Source organism: Eurosta solidaginis, chromosome 4 (assembly GCF_040869045.1).
Source record: "Eurosta solidaginis isolate ZX-2024a chromosome 4, ASM4086904v1, whole genome shotgun sequence".
In the NCBI taxonomy this organism is placed as follows: domain Eukaryota; kingdom Metazoa; phylum Arthropoda; class Insecta; order Diptera; family Tephritidae; genus Eurosta; species Eurosta solidaginis.
Window position 1 is genome coordinate 25,704,773 of NC_090322.1, and position 8,923 is coordinate 25,713,695.

General features: G+C 39.7%; 1 long non-coding RNA gene across 3 annotated transcripts; it reads left to right on the forward strand.

Annotated features, from left to right (window-relative positions):
- Window positions 1-281: 281 nt before the first annotated feature.
- LOC137249387 (uncharacterized) lies at window positions 282-8,512 on the forward strand. Of its 3 annotated transcripts, none has more exons than XR_010952361.1 (5): window positions 282-971; window positions 1,021-1,194; window positions 1,267-1,497; window positions 6,603-6,783; window positions 6,854-8,512. It is a non-coding gene; the product is annotated as an uncharacterized lncRNA (long non-coding RNA). The 3 variants fall into 3 exon arrangements; XR_010952362.1 differs by having other exon boundaries at window positions 1,025-1,194; XR_010952360.1 differs by having other exon boundaries at window positions 282-624.
- The last annotated feature ends 411 nt before the right edge of the window (window positions 8,513-8,923 follow it).

Below are 8,923 nucleotides of genomic sequence, written 5' to 3' on the forward strand. Positions count from 1 at the left end.
CAAAAGTCTAAAGTTTATCGTCATACAAAATCCCCTGTTGTCAAAATTCAAATTCCAAAGAATAGATTTGAACACATCCACTTAGATATAGTTGGGTCATTACCTATTTCAAAAGGACATCGCTATATTTTAACAATTATTGAAAGATTTCCCCGTTGGCCTGAGGCATATGCATTAAAAGATATTTCAGTTTGGAGTTCCGTTAAAGATAACAACTGATCAAGGTAGCCAATTTACATCGAAAATGTTTTCAGAGTTAACTAAATTAGTTGCCCTACAAGACGGAGGTAACCAGTTCACCCACACATTCAAAGCTTTTTTCGCTCTCCACTAACACATCGACGTTTCATGCTGTCATCGAAATGACAGTTCATTAATTATTCCGGAAAAATTGAAACGCAAAAAAAATATAAATTGTTTACAACGAAAAATATCTTGTGCTTTTAGTTGTGACATGTGACGGAAATTAAAAATTTTGTTGCAGAGAACACCTTTTTGCGTTGGCGACCTTCGCCCAAAATAACATTAAGTTAATTTGAGTTGTGACATGTGACGAAAATTAAGAATATTGCTGCAGAGACCATCTTTTTGCGTTGGCGGCCTTCGCCCAAAATAATATTAAGGGTAAAGTTTTACAAGACGGTACACCACCTAATTTAAAAATATCAAATAATAATAAAAACGGAGCTCGAAGCGCGCCTTTTGATTCCACGTTTGATAATTTTTGATAAAAATTGGGTGGTGCACCGTCTTTTAAATCGTTACCATATTAAGTTGTATAGAATCGACGGGATGGCCTACAAGGTTTTATGTCAACTAAATCGCTCCCGATATGGTCGGGCTAGTACCTTAATGGTTCCCGGAACGTACCCGATCTGCATCCGGCAAAGGACCACCAAAGTCCATAACGGGGAGTGTCCTTATCGCTACAACAACAACAACATTATTTACTTTCTGATTTTCATTCATACGTATGTGCATTTAAAAAATAATAAAAAAAATGTTATATTATTCTAATAGATAGCATCTCCGCCGGGTTGCGATTCAGCTCAGAATATGCCAAAATCAGAGGAAATCTACAAAAACAAGGTACTTTACAAGCAACATGCTTTGGAATACGGTACCAAACTGGTTGGATGTATTTCCCTAAAAAAGGGTGGAACTACGCATCTTGGTTTGCCAGTATTTGCTTCGGTAATTTATATTGATTTGTAGTGATTAAAAATTGCAATAGTAGATAATGTAATGTGAATTAAAATTGAATAGGTAGCCGGAGCAAAAAAGGCAACTGATCGGCATGCAACTGTTATTTATGTGGTGCCACCGGGAGCTGCTGCTGCTATCCTAGAAGCATTAGAAGCAGAAATGTCTTTGATTTTTTGCATCACCAAAGTTGTGCCAAAACATGATAGGGTTCGCGTTAAGCACGCTCTCTTAAGGCAAAAAAAATTGCGTCTAGTAAGGCCCAATTGTTCAGAAATCATCGCACCAGAAAGGGTAAGTAAATTGGCTACCATATTAAATATATAAGCAACATGTATGAATTTTTTAGTGATAATTTGTCATGCTTTTGTTGATAATCAACTGAAGAATGCAAATACGACAGAGTTCGAAGTTCATGTGAAAACCAATTAATTTTTTTAATTAGCATTTGGAGAGAAAAATACATATGTATGTATGCATAGAACTGCATAGAAGGGAAGGAAAAATGAATTATTATCAGTAGATTTGCAAGATTTTTGTCATTTCCCCTGCATCGCAGTTGTCATTACATTGCGTTAAGAGAGGACATCAACACCTTACTACCCACAGCCAGTTAAAATTATTGTAAATTTTGCTCTTTTCATCACTGTTTCAAAACGTGGAAAGTTATATATCGAGCATTCCATGGAGAATGGTGCATTTTAGCAGACTTTCGCATTGCCGGCATTATTAATATTCAATCCCTAGAAGGTTTAATGTAGTCATATCAATAGTTCCCGAGATGGTGGGGCTAGTACCACAATGGTGCTTGTTACCCGAACGTAGATAGATAGATCATTTATTGAGGATTGCACAGTGACTTGCACATCTCCTTCACAGCACCTCATCCTAGCCGACTTCCTTTATGAACCCCAGCAGTGTTCTTTGCTTGAGGGATTAAATGTGGGAATGCTCTGGCCATGGTGAGCCCATAAACTTAGCCCTACGTCTTGAAATTGCGCCGCAATCTAGAAGGATATGGTCCACCGTCTGCTGATCCATCACAAAATCGGTATGTGTTGTTCGATACTATACCCAGCTTTTGCATGTGACTGTTCAGTCTACAGTGTCTTGTAAGAATAGCCGTTGGGGTTCTTAGGTTATCTTTTTGAGAGGCCTATTAATGCCCTATATCGAGTTGTCCTGTAACGCCATAACAGTAACTTAGATTGACTCAGGCCTGGCATATTGCGCCAGTGTTCTTCCCTATTTCCCTTTCTTCTACTAATAGATGCCCCTGTGGGCCAACTGGCAGGAACGGCTCGGGATCGATGGGTCATGCAGTTGCTGCCTCTCTTACCGTGTTGTCCGCCTGTTGTTGTTGTAGTAGCAGTGCTTCGCCCCATCCAATAGGTGCGACCGATCACAAATTGTCATCAATGTCCTCTAACGGGAGTCCAAAGAAACTTTCTGTTTCAACAGGGTGGGCCATAATGAGAGGAGTGTTAGAGGCGTTGGTTGCACAATACAGTTAAAGAGATGGTTGGTGACATGTGGGGACACATTACAAGCAGGACAATGTTTTGTATGTCGGGGTTGATTGTGGATAGGTAAGAGTTTAACCTGTTACGTTATCCAGCTCGAAGTTGGGCTAGAGTGACTACTCTCGTTTCCCTAGGGAGAGTGCGTTCCTCCTCTGCTAGTTTTGTTCTTTGAGTACAGGAATCACCGGCATAGAGGTCCGACGCCTGTTTGTGGAGTTCACTGAAGACATGCTTGTGTTTTTTAACTTCAAACGGCTGTGTTCTCAGGTGCCGTATTTCCTCATAATGTAATGAGGCCGTGAACAACAAGAGCCACAAAAGATTTATAAAAGTTACGAGGACGCTGGATTTTGGAATCTAGCCCAGAGCAACCTGTCCGATGCAACCATCCCTTGCACGTGAAACACTGACAAGAGTATTTATTTTTTTAATTTAATTTATTTATTATTACGGCTGTTTAGGCCCAAAACTTAAACTACTAAGTACAATTCATTGTTATAATCACTTATTTCTATTGAATATGCTGTTGGAATGCCATGTGATTCCGATCAGCATATTTACTAGCGTGACAGAGGGACGAGTCTGGGAGCCACTCATTAAAGGAAGGTTGGAAAGGACGCGTTTCCAATCCTCCAGTGCTCCCAGCTTAAGGCAACAAAATTTGGAACTTATATTTTTCAATTATATGTGTATTTTAAGCTTTCGGAATGTATTAGTCTCCGATCAATGAAGCTAAACATGTCTTTGGATGTTGGAAATTGAAAATAAGTGTATCCAATCACCCCTCAACTTTGTTTAGTAAAGACGCTGTCGGAATGCATGAAGATTCCGATTAGCACAGCTCAACATATAATGGGAGGTTGAAAAGGACGTGTTTCCAATCCCCCTTGCTCCAACATTTATTTGGCCTTATTTTCGTTAATTTTGTTACACATTATATAATTTTATTGTTATATTTATGCTGTCGGAATGCGAATGATTCCGATCAGCAACAGTAAATACCAGCTGGAAATACCGAATTCCAGCGAAATTAGTTGTTGGACCTGTCTGGAGTTACAGGTGGCGACCGATTTTCTTTTCCTTAGGGCCGGATGCATTGTATTTTGCTGCTACCATTATTACCATTCCCTTTTCGCGCTCCAGTATCGGTATATCATGTAAAAAAATAAAAGAAAAAAAAACTATCTTATTGGAAGGGTTTTACAATGCTCCAATAAACTTTTTTTTAAAAGTATTGAAGTTATTACTACTTTTTATGTGATTAGGAAGTTCATTGAAATATTTCAGGCCCTTATATATATGACCGTCCTAAAAAGATTCTTTTCCGGCAAACGCAGCAAACCCATTTCTCAGTACTGGGGTCAGGAGAAGGACCCGGATTGGAGTCGATACCTTCCCGGAAGAGGAGAGTATGGCGCAGACCCGCTGCAAGGATCTGCTGGGGGGTTGACAATTTGTGGGAGAGACGCAACAAATTAAACATGGAGTCCGCCTGCTCATTGCCCTCTACTCCCCTGTGGCCTAGGACCCAGGCCAACAGTACTACGTTGTGTGCTCCTAATTGATTCAGCTTTTCTACGCACTGAAGGACAATTGCTGACTTTATTTCGAACGCCGCAAGTGCCTTTAGTGGAACCTGACTGCCTGACTGAGTATGGCAATTGTTTCTTTGGGGTATCAGCGCTGAAGGTTCAGCTTAGCGCACTAACTTATGGCGAATACTTCCGCTCGAAAATGCTCGGATGTGCTTTTAGAGTTACTGATATTTTGGTTCTGGGTCCGAAAACTCTGGCTCCAATCCCCTCTGGCGTCTTCGAGCCATCTATGTACCTTCCGATCTTGAGCCTAGTAATACATTGCACCCGCCTATACCTATACAGCCGTACCAAGAGACGGAGCAGCCCATTACATATTGGCACAACCGGAGCACTGGTGGACATCCATCCTATATGAAAGCTATGCATTCAAAAGTGTTTGTACCAGTGGCTGGTGCACACCGAACTGGACCAATGTATGCTATATTGAGGCCTTCACAAATACCAAGCTATGTTTATGTAAATAATGTTACTGCTAATGTCAATTTGCACGGTTGAGCACATACAGTACCTACGTTTATACAAGGTGGAACACCACACTACCTACATGGCGATGTAGCCACCTATCAGGTTGTTGTAAGAGATTAATTAAAATATGTTATTCATAAACACTGATTCTTATATTTTTATTATCATTAAACTGTAGACTAGACTCATTACGGGTATTCTTACTGGATACTGCCTTCTGGCGTCACATGCCTTTAAATTAGGCTTGGTCAGTGATAGCAGATGTAGGAAGTGCGAGTTGGAGGAGGAAACGATCGATTTCATTCTGTGCTCGTGCCCTGCGCTTGCCGGGCTAAGACTCCAGCTGACAGATGTCAGATCTAGAAGCACCAAGTGGCTTAAGTTCTAGGAAGCCGCTAACCCGCTGGAGCCATGAGAAGCGTGGGTGCACTTTGGGTGTCCCAAGACAAGTTCCGTACCTGCTCCGAATAATTTGATAGATAGATAGATTAGATAGGGATCTGTTCTAGGTCCAACTCTTTGGAATGCGGTGTATGGCGGGGTGCTACAAAACCACCTTCCCGGAGGCACGGAAATTGTCGGCTATGCAGATGATATTGTCGTAGTAGCAGTGACCAAGAAACTTGATCTGCTCCAAGCATTATGTAATTACGCCATGGGAAGAATAGAGGAATGGTTGACGAACACGGGGCTGGAGATGGCTAGCAATAAGACAGAAGTGGTTCTGATGAGCTCAAAGCGGACTGTGGATGAGTTGGTCCTAACCATAGGAGATTTTCAAATAAATTCAAAGCCCTCCTTGAAATATCTAGGAGTAATCATTGACTCAAAACTAACTTTTAGGGAGCACTTCAGGGCGGTGGGGGACAAAGTTTCTAGAGTTAGTGGAACCCTAACGCGAATAATGCCAAACATCGGCGGCCCAAGCGAAGCTACCCGTCAGCGATTATCCAACGTAACCAGCTCTATAATATTATATGCAGCACCAGTATGGCACAGATCTAAAATGGTCCACCAAAAAGATATACTAGCAGCCTACCGCATTACTGCTATACGAATAGCATGTGCTGTTCCGACGACGCGATCTATGTTTTATCCAGGAAAATCCCAGTAGATCTACTCTCAGGTGAAATGGCCGATCTGTATGGCATTGGATTCAGCCGACCATCTGAAGATGCTAAGAAAACCGCAAGGTCACGAACAATAGTTAGGTGGCAAGAACGGCGGGAAGAATCGAGAAAAGAGCGCTGAACCTTCATGCTAGTCCGGAATATAGCGGAATGGTACGAGCGAAAACACGGCAAACTAAATTACCATCTCACACAGATATTGAGCGGGCACGGTGGCTTGAAGGAATATCTACATAAGCGTAGGATAGAGGAGGATCCTTTCTGTCCAAGCTGTCCGTCCGAATTGGAAGGCGCAGAACAGGTAATATTTCACTGCCCTCGTTTTCACGGCGAAAGACTGTCTGTAAACAGAGTTTTTGGAGAGGAACCTTCCATTAGGAATTTAGTTCCACGAATTTGCGGACAAATAGATTGTTGGATTGCTGTGAGCAAGATGGCCTTTATAGTAATGACGAAATTGATGATGCATGCCGAAAGGGAGCGTAGAGAAATGCGCATACGAAGTAGTGGCGACTAAATCGCCTTTGAAGTTACTTTACCAGGTCCTGATTCTAGTTATCTGAAATTTCTCTTGTGCCTTTGGAAAAGAGCTATGTGTGGAGCCCTATTTATGGAACACTTTTCGGCTTATATTAAAAACTTTTAATCTATTCTTACTGATATGAGTTTCTTTTTCATTCTAGGTAATTTGATTTTGACGATGTGAGGATAGAAATATCCCAAATATTCCAGCTGTGGCTGTAAGAACATACATTTGCTCAAATTAGAAGAAAACTGCACAGTTGAGCACATCCAGTATCTACGTTTATACAAGGAGGAACACCACACTACTTTCACGGGGATGTAGCCACCGATCACGTTGTTGTAAGAGCTTATTTTAAATATGTTATTCATAAACACTGATTCTAATATTTTGTTTTGGTTTTTACTTTAGAGTCAACCTGTTATATAAGCGATGTCAGCTATGCCTGTAACTTAAGCGCCTTCAGATGTAATAGTTACCGCGGACGCGGTCACAGGAGTAGTTCACTACGTGGGGATTACACTAATCAAGGACTTTCAATATCGGAAGGATTTCCAGCACTATAACACACCAACAATATGTGCAATCACCCGAATAAATTGTACAACAAACGTTAACACCACATCATCAGCCAGCAACAACCACAACAAACGCAACAAGTTGAAACTTCTAAACAATTAATGACTAGTGAACCACCAACATATCCGCAATATGCGCAAACATCAACACCAACATGTGTCGCCTACTTTGCAACACGGTGAAGATGGCCAAGGCCATTCTGATTCTAATACTGATAAAGGCGAACCATTGGCAAATTTAAAAACTCAAACAGACCACGAAAAATGTTGATGATGGTATTAATTCTAGTACGGATAGTAAAGAATTTAAACCTAGGAAAAAAGCTAAACTTGATAAAAACTTAACCGAAGATGACAATGTTTCTAATTCTAATACTAAGGAAGATGAACCTTTGATAAATATGAAGCTTAAAACAGAGTTATCAAAAAATGACGATGATGATAATGATGTTGATGCAAAGTCCAATGTTGAAAATGATGAAAATTATGAAACAGAATCTGAAAATAGTATGAGTGTGGATTATAACCTGAAGCAAAACTGTCATATCCTGTACGGCCAGAATTAGATGTTAAGAAAAGAGCCTACATAAAGAGGCTCAGTATATTTATGGAAAATTTATCATGAGACAATGCCCAATGTATGTATTTCAATTAAATTCAGCACATTGTTGGAAAAAGCATCTAAACTTTATGCATCGTGTAGAGAAACCAGAACATTTACAATTTAAATATAACGAACGTGGTGCAAAATGTAAATTTTGTGTTATTCAAGCAGCTACACCAAGCTTCAACAAATTATTGGACCATGAGATTTCTCATATGCCTAATAGTCATTATTTAAAATGTAAATTATGCGATTGGAAGACGAAAATACATTCAAGTATGAATTTTTATTTACGTGTACAACACGCTGAAACAATTGATGTAACAACGAAAAGTTTAGAATTGAATGTTTGTCCATATTGTAATCACAATGGTATTTACGCAAACACTTAATACATATTTTCTATGTTTAGAATGTGGTGAATAATTTAGAACAAATACAAGTTTACGTGTACACCACAAGATTTGAACGGAAATATCTTGAGGGTATGGTTACACCTATGTGGCATCTACAAGATATTTATAATTACTAGTATGGAATGAATCCGGATATGGAAGAAAACGGAGGTGACGAATCACCATGCTTCTTTGGATTCTGGTGATACTCCTGACATGCTTCCTAATTTCCCTACGTCTGATGTTACTATACCTACCAAACTAATATGACTGCAAACTGATGAGCAACACTACCAGCGCAGGAAAAATAAGAACTTCAAAACAAGGTTTCGGAAAGGGCACGACTATGAATAGACGTTAATGTATTTATATAGTTTATAAATATAAAAATTCACATATGTAAAGTTCGCTAGAGTAATAAGGCAATAATTTAAATTCTAAAAAAACATTGTATATATGAATAATTTATAATTAAATATTATCTGAACATAAAGGACGCGTTTCATTCATAGAAAAAGCGATTTGACAGAAGGTAACCGATACGGGTAACCGATAGACCAGTTACCCGAATTGTTGTTGTTGCATATGTTTTGGTTAGCGATAACGAAAACATAACTGATGAAGTAACTTAAAAATGTAAATAACATCGAGCGAGAAGGAATGTCGAAAACACAATAGGTAAGAGCGAGAAAGAGAGTCACACGTACACTATTTTGAGAGAGCACATGCGTTACCTTTTTCACGACAGCAATGTAAAAGTCATTAAGACGATAATTGGTGAACAAGTTATTGATGACGATTAAGTAATCGATTAGGGAACGTGTACCTGTCTTGTAGGGTGGTAGTCACCAAATTACAACATCCGCATATCACCCTCAAGGAAATGGTATGGTTGAAAAGTTTC